Source organism: Hypanus sabinus, unplaced genomic scaffold (genome assembly GCF_030144855.1).
Source record: "Hypanus sabinus isolate sHypSab1 unplaced genomic scaffold, sHypSab1.hap1 scaffold_1281, whole genome shotgun sequence".
Classification (NCBI taxonomy): Eukaryota; Metazoa; Chordata; class Chondrichthyes; order Myliobatiformes; family Dasyatidae; genus Hypanus; species Hypanus sabinus.
The window spans coordinates 55112-67042 of record NW_026779347.1 but is presented as its reverse complement, the minus strand read 5'-3'; positions in this window follow the sequence as shown (position 1 = coordinate 67042).

Here is an 11931-nt window from a genome sequence, read left to right as displayed (position 1 = left end):
ATTTATTGCTTTAGTTTCTGTAACAGAAGTAATTTAATACAATATCCAGCCAACTTGGTGCAGTTTAAGGGGAGTGTCGAACTGGTCTGTTTAGTTTCAGCAGAGGATCCGCCCTGCGGACAGGCTGCAGCTTGCACGCAGAAAATTGCACCGAGTCTCACACAACAGCGACACTGGCGCCCACTGAGTGCGAACAGAGGGCATCTTTCACCCTGGTAGTGGCATGTGAAATATGCCACGGGTCAGTGACCCGTCACCGATCTCTCTCAAACAAGAGAAAATCAGCAGAGGCTGGAAATCCCAGAAACACACACAAAATGCTGGAGGAACTCTACAGGCCAGTCAGCATCTATAGACCTTCGAGACCCCAGCTAATGTAGTTCACATCGCGTTATTGGTTCTATCGCTTTTACCTGTAGCAGAAAGGCTTAAACTTTCTTCACATTTGAATGACAGTGTTTTGCTGCACCGGTTTGGATTTGATTTCAGCAGAACGGCCGCTCCCTGTTCTGAGGAATGTGCGTGGACAGGCTGCTGCTTGCTCGCAGACCCTAAGCACCGAGTCTGACAGAACAACAAGCCGCACTTTCCAAATCAGTCGATGCTCTGCCCTCTTCCTCTTTCCATTCTAGTCCTGATGAAGGGACTCGGTCCGTGACGTCGATTGTTTATACCCATCCATAGATGCTGCCTGACCTGCTGAATTCCCCCGGCACCCCATGTGTTGCCATGGTTACGAGAGATCCGTACGGGGAGGTGGGCGGGGCTATTTGTAAGAAACGACACACAGTATTCTTGGGGAATTAATGTGAGAATAATTCCGCTTCTGATATTTATTGCGGAACTTTATTTTCAGTCAACCAGTTGTCTGTGCATTGGATTTTTAAGCCACTGGCTGTGGTGCCTTTTGCGTTCCAACTGTTTCCTGCTGACATGATTTACGTTTTCCACAGGTTAGGTAAAAATCATGATCAGCTCTAGAACAACGGCCACCTGTTTCAAAGCAAGGGTGCGAGCTCTGTACAGCAAACGCCTGTCCCCTTTCCATAGTTTCTGATTTCAGACGAATACATCTATTGTTCCTGTGTTGATTGTGTTCAATTTGAACTCTTCTTCTGAATGGCCAGTGGAAGAAAAAACTGTAATTCTGTTTCAGTCCGGGATTCTTGATAAACAGTGGGTTTGAAGGGTTACAGGGATGGATATGGGGGAATAAGTAATGACACTTTAGATTTGATCACCCATGATTCAATAATTTGTAGCAGTCTCGAGGGTTCGTGGGGTCCATTATGCGTATGGATATCTTGGCTAGAGAAGGTCTGAGGATTTATTTAATGTTAGCCGTTGTAATGACTGTATGCGAAGGGAGGTACTATTTCATTTATGTATTTGAACTGAAATCAAACATTAGTTATTTACGTCCAGCTTTGTGCGTTATTTATGTGCCCCAGCTGCGTTAGGGGGTCGAACTGTTGACTACCTTGGAGTGCTGGACAGCACGGTATCGGACCGAGAGAGTTCCCTGTTAACCCCGTTGCAAGCTCCCTGGGGCTGTCGTGGCTCCGGTTCACCGCCCCGCCCCGCCCACTGCCCGACACGCGCTCTCTCGCAGAGCTCGTAACGCTCGCGCCCCCAGGCTCACACTGAGACGATTTGGGAAATCTTGCGCGCCCGTCATCTGCCAGACATCTGTCATCAGGTGATGTGCCAGATATTTGATTCACATTGGTGCCGGAAAATGTCAATTCATGCCTTATCTCAGTCTGAACTGTCCGTGCAGGTTAAGCACACCGGGCCAGATCCATTGTCGCTCACCCGGGAAGTCAGACTGTGGTTACCCGGGACCGCACTGAACGCCATCCGGTTACAGCATCCTATATCAGTTTATGGGCTTTATCGTTTTCCTTGCAAGAGAAAGGGTCAAAGCGAATTTGCCCATTCCCGAATGAGAGTGAGTTGGTGGATAAATTGGATTTAATTTCAGTAGAAAGACCACTCTTTTGTGAGGAATGAGCGCGGACAGGCAGCTGCAGAAACACAACCCCGAGTCCATCAGAACCACGACCGACGCCTCCCTAATCAATCAATCAACTGGCCCTTCCCCCTTCCTTTCCTGATTAAGTTTCCGACCCGGTACGTCGACTGTTTCTATCCACGGATGCTACCAGGACTGCTGAGTTCTTCTTGCAATTCACGCATTGCCATGGTTACGAAAGAACAGGGAGGTACCGCGTGTGGGGCAGAGTGCAGAATAAGATGAAATTAGGAGAAAGGAACGATGGATATTGAAATCATACCCACACTGTCAGAATATTCCTGGGAAATTAAGAAGAGATCTCCGCGGAGCCCCCAGTGGCCGGACGTCCCCACATTGGTCGGAAGCCGGAGAGACAAGATGTGGGCTCGGCTGTCCGGCCCTTTCTCTGCGACACTCCCGGCTTCTACATCAACTCCATCCATCCGACTTTGGGAAAACTTTAACAATCAAGAAGCGTAATTCCTCTCAGCGATCAGCTGACTGAGTGCTCCCCTGGATTTTAGGACTTAAACGCTGCAGGACTGAGAAGTCTTCTGTTGTCTAATACACGATGTGCAGACCTGGCTGGCGTTTCTGGTTTGCATTGGTTAGCAGTTGTTTTTCAAAATACTGAACAACAAGATACTGCACCAGTTAAAACGATAAGAAACAGCATCAGCCTGGAAGATCCTCCCCCAAAAAACTGGGATTTTGTGACCCAACTCGAGACAAACAGCACACTGCCCACTCAACAAGTAAGATAGTTCAGCCGGGCGATTCCCATGATTGATTTTGTTTTCCTTTGGAAATCAAATTAAACATCCATTCAAGTATTTTAAAGCACAAGTGCCCCTCCCCCCACACCGAAATCTGTCGTCAAATGTGCGGTATCATACACCCGCTACCCAGCTCGCGCAGAGACGAGTTAATGGCTGAAGTACTAATCAGTAACTTCTCCTCCAATGGCACTCTCACGGAGTATTCACAAGCCGTGTAATTCCCCTGGATGCGAAGAGAGGTCATTACTGGTTACACCCAAGCGGAGGCGGAGTAGCCAAGAGGGCGTTATCTCTGCTGATCAATGTCTCCTCCCCCCACCAACTCCCCGTCAAAGCGGAACAAACCTCATAGTGAATGTCCCGATTTTTGACTTATTTTCATTTCCCTCCGAGGGAAGTGGGGGAGTTTGTGAAGCGTCTCCTGTGGCCGGAGTTTGATGTATCACTGAGAGGTAGGAGGAGACCATTTGGCCCATCAGCCTGATTTTGTCTCCACGGGGAGGGAGGTATCCTGGAAGAACAAGGAGGGAGACGGGGGATTTTATTGAAAGAATAAAGATGGTGTGAGAGGGGGCGGACAGGATGTTTGTCCCGGTGGGGGCAGATGGGACTCATCTGTGGAAATGTCTGAGCCCATGGTGGTGGCGAGCAGAGGGATTCACCTCATTGGGGACAAAAACCGGCACACTGTTGACCTGCAAACGGGGCCAATGGTCCAGGAAAAGTGGGGATTGGAGTAGTGTTGGAGGGGGGGGGCAAGGGTGGACTGGACTAGCGTCTTATTGAATGACAGGGCAAGCTAGAAGGGCCGAGTGGCCTGCTCCTGTTCCTGTTGTCTGTGTGTTTAAAGAGAAGGAATAACCAGACCTTTGTTGGCCTTCAGGATGTCAAAAAATGTGTGTTGTAGGGACAGTTCGGATCCAGTCAACTGTGTCAACAATTTGGCTGAGAGAGGAAATTGAACATTTCCAGTCTGTTAGACTACACCTGGAGCATTTCATACTGTTCTGATCGCCCGTGTCTGGGGTTTGGAGAGGGTGAGAAGAGGATTACCAGGATATTGCCTGGATTAGAGGGCATGAGCTATATTGAGAGGTTGGACAAACTTGTGTTGTTTTCTCTGGAGCAGTGCAGAAAGTGTCAGGTTACTTCAAGTAACACAGTGTAGTGAGCTTTCCATCTTATCACACTGGGGGCATTCTGTTTGCTTATAACAGCAGAATGGAAACCGTCCTTGAGCCTGGTGGTACATGCTTTAAGGGTTTTGTAGTTCACCCCCGATGGGGAATGTGTGAGGTGAGAATGTCCCAGGTTGTGGTGATTTTTGAGTACAAGGCCTGTTTTACTGAGGCGGTGGGAAGTGTCGCCAGAGGCCGTGGAGGGGAAGTTGGTTTCTATGATATACTCAGCTGTGTCCACAGCTCTCCACTGTTCCTTGCAGTCATGGGCAGAGCAGTAGCCAGACGGAGGTGTCAGGTATTTGGACGGGATACTTTCCATGGTGCGTTAATAACATTTGGTTGAGGGAGAAGGGTATTTGCCAAATCCCCTGTTGTTCTATCTTGGTCATTTTAGAATGACCAAGTCCCTACTATTAATGTAGTCTCTGTGTATTGCTGGGGGAGCATCAGTGACCATCCTTGATTGCTTTCCCATCTGCTTCCATCTGCTTATCCCCTTCCCATCTTGTTCAATCTCTGTCCAGCCTGTATCTCACCACCTCTGTGGTATACAGCAATCATCTTGTTCAATCTCTGTCCAACCTGTATCTCACCACCTCAGTATTCAGCAGTCATCTTGTTCAACCTCAGTCCAGCCCGTATCCCGTCACCACAATGATAAATATCAACAGTCTCTCTTCTACCGTTGTCTTCATTGTGAAGTATTTTGTCTCTCTGAGTTATTTCTGAAATCGGTGTTTGTTACCTGAAATTACCAGAGGATTTATTGAATACAGCACGAGGTAGGGTCAAGACAGCCATTACAATTTTAGTTTCAATGTTAACAAATGACCGCTGTGTTAATCTTTGTCAGACGGAGACTCTCAGCGTTTAAAGTTGAGTCTGTTATTTTCTGTTTTGGTCATGTTTGGAGAGCCACGTTCTCCGTGGCCAGGAACAACCACAGGATCAGCAAGGAGTGGTGCACATTTTCCTCTCTGTGTTCAATTCCCCTCAGGGGGAGTTAGTGGCCTCGGGAGTAGAAGTAACAGATTGATAGTGAGTTGGGGAGTATGTAGGGAGGACTGTATTAACCCTGTATTGGATTGAAGTGAAAACTAATGAATGTGGGACTTACATTCGTGCGACTTTGTTCATCACAAACATCGTGTAATCAGTCAATAGTTGTGCATCATTTAAAGTAAAAAGAGAAAATGCTGGAAACGTTCAGCAGATCGGGCAACATCTTGGACAGTTCCAGTTCTGACACAGGGTCTTCTACAGTTTCTTTTTCCACACATCCAATCTGATGTACCGTGTTTCCAGCAGTTTGCATTAAAATTTGGGTTAAAAACATTTTATTCCTGTTAGCCTGCAGGAAATGTGATCATTGCGTAGGACAAGATCCCATTTTCTTCAACTCCAGATATGCCGCCAGATCTGAACCCACTGTGAGGACATTTATATCTCACACGAGGCTGTAATTCTCCGTGTCCTGACACCTACTAGCCCTTCCCAATCTGCACTTGCTGACAATGACGGTGACAGATGTCCCAGACTCTGGGGCTCAGTAACAAACACAAAATTAACAACTAGATTAGACAGTAACTAATATGAAGAAAGTAGTGTTGCTTCCTGAAAGGACACACGAGCTGAGTTGTCTGATTCAACGGACCAAATCCTCCCTTGTTCACAACTTAATTGGCCACGTGTCCATCCTGCCCGAGTCACGCAGCATCTGATACGCCCAGTATCCCACCCTCCCTCTACCCTGCCAATCGCCCCACATCCTCCCCACCATTCAGCCCAGACCCATACACGTAGACTTATCCCCTTCACCCACATCCACCTTCCCAGCGAGGGGACACAGAATTAACTGATCCCACAATCCCGGCTCAGGCGCAAAACTAAAATCGGGGCTACAAGACTGGAGAGCCCGAAATTTCTAGCTGTCCAGCAGAGCTCGATCCGGATCATTTCCCTTTGCAAACGGCCCTCGATTTACACAGACTCGAGATAAGCCCCTTCCTCACCGGCACCCGAACAAGAGTACTGTACCGCCGGTGACACCGCGCATGGGTTTTGCAGGGGGTTCGCCGCGGCATCATCCGTGGCCAGAGCGTTCGGCTAACCGGTTCCTTCACTGTGGCACCCCGAACTCCACATCAACTCCATCCATACCACCCTGGGCAAACTTGAATGGCCAACAAACATAATTCCTCTCAGTGATCAGCGTTCTGGATGATTCACTCACTGTCAGAGTAAGGGCTACCTACAGTCGACATTGTCAAAGTGTTCAGTTACTCAGGAGACAAAGACCAAGGACGAGAGGTGTTCTGTTACCTGATGCAGTCTGTGATTTCCCTGCTGGCAATTCCAGTTTACATCAATAAAACTGTCGTTTATGAAAATCCTGAACAAGCAGACTACCCTGGACAGTCCCTAGACCACTCTGATGACGCATTGTTCACATTGCCATGCTCATATTCCCAGATGGACGGTGGTTTCTATTGCATTCATTGTTGCAGCGGCTCGGCGGCCGATGATCTTCAGTTTTGGGATCGCGACAAGCCCCTCGCTCCTGGGTGAAGGAGCCGGGGGTTGGATCACTGACTGCATGGCAAAGGCATAAAGTTCACTTTGAGACCAGTCCCGAGTGAGGCGGTCTGATGCTGGGCAGGAGTCCCGTTAACTCACTCGAACTGGGGGCCTTCGCCCCGCTTCCTGGACGGAACCTGCCGGGGTCCCGGGTCCTTCACACCTAACCGCCTGGGATGAGCTGCCGTTCAGCCCCTTTTGTTCTGCTATTCGGGAGAGGTGGAGATGAGGCGTTGATGCTGGAAGCACACCCTTCTCTCGCCCGTTTGGACAAAGCAGTGAGATCTACATCCGTCACGTCCTTTCGTTGTGTGTGGGAAATATGCTTTTCTGGACTCCATTCCACTCTTATGGCCTGCCGAAATGCAGTCAATGTTTCTGGGTGTATTACCCATTTATGTGAGAATTTAGCCTTTTCTATTTTTCTGAGCTTCTCAGAAAGGTGTACACATCTGAGTATTGAAACCAGTCCCGAGTGAGGAGGTCCGATGCTGGGCAGTCCCAGGATCCTGTGTCCCACAGTGGGTTTGATTTCACTCCTGCTCACCCCAACCCCACCCCGGCACTGATGATATAACAACCAATATCCGCATGCTCACTGTTCCACGTTGGGCTGCAGCTTCCTTTCCATTCTGCGTTGGGATTGTCTGTGAAGTCGGGATTGGGAGAGGACCCTCGGCCCCGGGGGCAGTGAGCCGGGAGAAGCATTACCAGCACAGGGTGAATTAAATGCAGCACGAAGCAGGGTAAAAGGAGCCATTACAACTTTATTTTCATTGTTATGAATTCAGCCGCATTACTCTTGGTAATGATTAAACTCACAGTTTACACTGAAGAGCTTTGTTATCTGCCTTTTTGTTTGTTTTTGGTGAGCCACGTGTTCATTGACAGCCGACGAAGGACAGTTGCATGATTTTTTTTGCTCTCTGATCACTGTCCCTCTGTGAAGAGACAAGTGAGCTCAGGAGCAGATGAAACAGATTGGCAGTGAGGTGGGGAGGGGGAGTATGTGGTGAACTCTGTCTGTATGGAATGAAGAAAAGACTAATGAACATGGGCATTGCAAAGTCTGTTCAGGACGTCACAAACATCTTGAAATCAGTCAGTGTTTGTGCATTAATTAAAATAAAAAAGAGAAATTGTTGAAGATTGTGGCAGACCTCCAACCTCCTAGATAACCACGTCTGCACCAGGTGCACCAAAATGCAACTCCTCAGAGAATGCGTTAAGGAACTGGAGCTGCAGCTCGATGTCATTTACCTCATAAGGGATGCTGGGGAAGTTCAAAGTAAAATTTATCAGAGTACCTTTAAAATGATCATCCCCTCAAAACTAATCAGTAAACTCCAAGATCTGACCTCAACACCTCCTTGTGCAGCTGGATCCTGGATTTCCTCCCTTGTAGACCCCACTCAGTTCAGATCTGCAAAAACATCTCCACCAGAAACACTATCAGTACCAGAGTACCACAGGAATGTGTACTTAGTCCCCTGCTCTACTCGCTTTACACCTGTGACTGTGCCCACCTCAACTACTATATATGTTTGCTGATTATACCTCTGTTGTGGACTCTGTCAAAAGGGGTGATACTGTACTGACTGAACCACCTCAGATCAGATCACACTGGTAAGTCCTCACCAGAAACATCTGAGGTTTGGTAATCCAACTCAAAAAAGAGTCCACACTGCCCACTCCATCAACAACATGGGGAAGCCGGGCACATAGCAGGGGACTTTCCCTAACACAACACTGGCTTCAGTGATGAATCCTGTTAATTTTCCTTCTTTTTTCCACTGAAATCTTTAAAAAAAAAGTTCATTGAACAGTTTTTGAAAACAAGCTCTCACTCACATGAGACATCTCTCTGTGACACCACACTGGGATCTGGCAACAGTTTGCAGCCTCATATGCCTAATGGGTTCCCCACAACTGGATCTGACGCCCGTCTGCGCCCCCACATGCCTGACGTCCCGTCTTCAGTTCCTTTCGTCACACTGGCGCTGAGACAGTTGAACTTTACCTGCTAAGCTAACAGTTACCTGACCAATCCATCCCACTCCATAGTCAACAGAGGAATTGCATTCTTCCCATTGGTGCGAAGAGATGTCAATCACTAGTTACACCCAATAGTAGAGGTAGACCAGCCGAGAGGGCATTACCCCCGCTGATATGGACTCCCGCTCCCGGGTGGTACTCACCGTCAAAGCAGAAAAATTCCGATGTCCAGCATTTTGAATTATATCCATTTTCCTCCAAGGCAAGTTGGGGGTGATTCTGAAGTATCTCCTGAGGCCAGTGTCTGATGTATCGCTGAGAATTGTGAGGAGACTGCTCAGCCCATCGGTTGATGTTGGCTCCGCCGGGGAGGGAGTTATCACAGCAGGAGGAGGCAAAGGGAATAAACGTGGTGTGAGAGGTTGGATAGGATGGAGTCTGAGAGGTGATCAAGGAGTAGGATGAGGGACGGAGCCCATTAACAATGGGGAAGGGACATGAGGGTCTCGTCTGAGCCCAGTGTGGTGATGAGCAAAGATATTCACCACTTTGGGGGCAAACTCTGGCAGTCTGTATTTTCATGTTGTTAGTGACACAGAATTGTATAGTTGCTGTTCTGTGTGTTATCTGAATGTACTTGCTTGCAATCCTGCTACACACCAGCGTTTCTCTGTACCTGTACTTACTGTGCTTGCTCACTTGGCAATAAATTGAACAGGACCTGCGATAACTCAGTGAGATTAGATTAGTGATGGCCATCTTTGGCACCTCGGTAGGTCAAATGTAAAGAACATAGGAATAGAAATCTACAGCACATAACAGGCCCTTCAGCCCACATTGTTGTGCTGACCATGTAACACAAAGTATACTGCAGATGCTGTGGTCAAATCAACACGTACAAATAAGCTACAGGAACTCAGCAGGTCGAACAGCATCTGTTGAAACGTACTACTGTTTCTGTCTTGTGGGTGATATAAAAAATGCAGGACTTGTACGTTCCACCCCACCACAAGAAGACCAATGCTATTCTACCCTTTATACGAAAAAATAATTTGTCAGTGGAGGCAGTGGAAAGTTTCAAACCTGTTGTAAAAGCACTTTTCGATCAGGATTGGTTTTCCACCTTCCCCCCAGGTTTTTTTTACAAGGTGAGGGCAAGGGTGCTGGGAGAGGACCCACAAGCTGGACACAAACACGTCTCTTTTGGATCAATAAAATAGCGTTTATTGCTCGCTACACAGAGAAACGGGAAATCGAGTAGGTCAAGGGGAACACGAACTTTGGGCTAGGAAGCTAGGGACCGCGGACCTGGAAACTGGGGACGTGGATCGTCGCGGCCATGACTGGGACCCTGGGCTTGGAGTCAGGGAACTTGGATCGCCGCGGACCTTGGGCCTGGAAACTAGGGCCTTGAATCGCCCCAGCCAGAGACGTGGAAACTTGGACCTGACACACCGAGCCAGGACTCCGCTTTCAGGTCAGGTATCGAGCCGGGACTCTTCTTCGAGGGCTGGACACGGAACATTGAGCCAGGACTCCCACCTTCAAACTCACCCCTGGCAGTTGAGCTTGCCCGGACCCACCCTGGCGAAGGAAGGCGAATTTCCGGCAGTGCAATGTGGGGGTGGATAACCCTGACCTGTGGCGGCGACGGTGACTTGCTAATGCTTCATAACGCTCTCGCCCCGAACAGCTAAAACGAGGGGCTTATAAGCTGCCGGTTTGGGTCAAATGTAAATTACCCTAATGGCCAAGCTCAAGGGACACGTGAAACGGGATTAGAAGCGAATGAGGAGTCAATGGTCCGGATTATAATGCAACCAAACTAAATTTAAAGGGGAACGGATCCGGACCATGCCCTTTATTTTGATACGTGCTATGTACCTGTCTAAGAGTCTCTTAAAAGACCCTATTGTATCCGCCTCTCCAATCGTCACTGCCAGTGCTTCCCACACACCCACCACTCAATGTTAAAAAAACTTACCCCTGACATCTTCCTTGCACTTACCTCCAAGCACATTAATACTATGCTCCCTCTTTTTATCCATTTCAACACTGGGAAAAAGCCTCTGGCTATCGATGCAACAAATCCCTCATCTTATGCATCTCTGTCAGGCCACATCTCATCCTGCGTTGCTTCAAGGAGAAAAGGCCAAGTTCACTCAAACTATTCTTATCAGACATGCTCCCCAATCCAGTCAACATCCTTGTAAATATCCTCTATACGCTCACTATAGCATCCATATTGTTTCCTGTAGAGAGGTGACCAGAAGTGAACACAGTACCCCCCAAAAGGAGTGTAATCAAGGTCATATATAGCTGTAACATTACCTCACGCTCTTGAACTCAATCCCATGGCTGATGAATGTCAACACACCATATGATTTCTTAACAACACTGTCACCGTGGGCAGCAGCTTTAGGTGTTCTATCGACACAGAACCCAAGATCTTACTGATCCTTCACTTTGCCAAGCGTCTTACCATTAATATTTACTGTCTTCAAATTTAAACTACCGAACTGACCCACTTCACGCTTCTCAGTATTGAACTCCATCTGCCACTTCTCTGCCCAGTTCTGCATCCTATCGATATTGCACTGTAATATCTGACAACCCTGCAGACGATCCACAACACTCCCAACTTTTGTGTCATCAGCAAACTTACTAACCCATCCTTCAACTTTCTCATCCAAGTCATTTGTAAAAATCACAAAGAGAATGGGTGAACACTATTTGTCACCATCATTCATGCAGAATACAAACCATCTACAACCGTCCTTTGCCTTCTGTGTGCATGCCTGTTCTGGATTCACAAAGCAATGTCTCCTTGGATTACATACTCATTATTTTCTGAATGAGCTTTCAATGGGAAACCTCAGCTAACCTCTTAATGAAATCCATATACAGTACTTTCACTGCTCTACCTTCATCAATGTGTTTTTTACATCCTCAAAGAACTCAATCAGGTTCATAAAGCATGACCTGCCCTCGGCAAAGCTATGCTAACTATCCCTAATCAGATTATGCCTGTCCAAATGTTCATAAACCCTGAGTCTCAGGATCTTCTCCAAAACTTGTCCACAACTGAAGTAAGACTCACTGGTCTATAATTTCCTGGGTTATCTCTATTCCACGTCTTGAACAAGGGGACAAGATTTGCAACCTTCAATCCTCTGATAATTCTCCCATCCCTATTGATGATGAAAAGATCATCACCAGAGGCTCAGTAATCTCCTCCCTTGGTTCCCGTAGTAGCCTGGCGTATATCTCATCCAGTCCCGGCAACTTATCAAACTTGATGAATTTCAAGAGACCCAGCACATCCTCTTTCTTAAAGACTATGTACTCAAGTGTTTCAGTCCACTGTAAGTCATCCCCACAA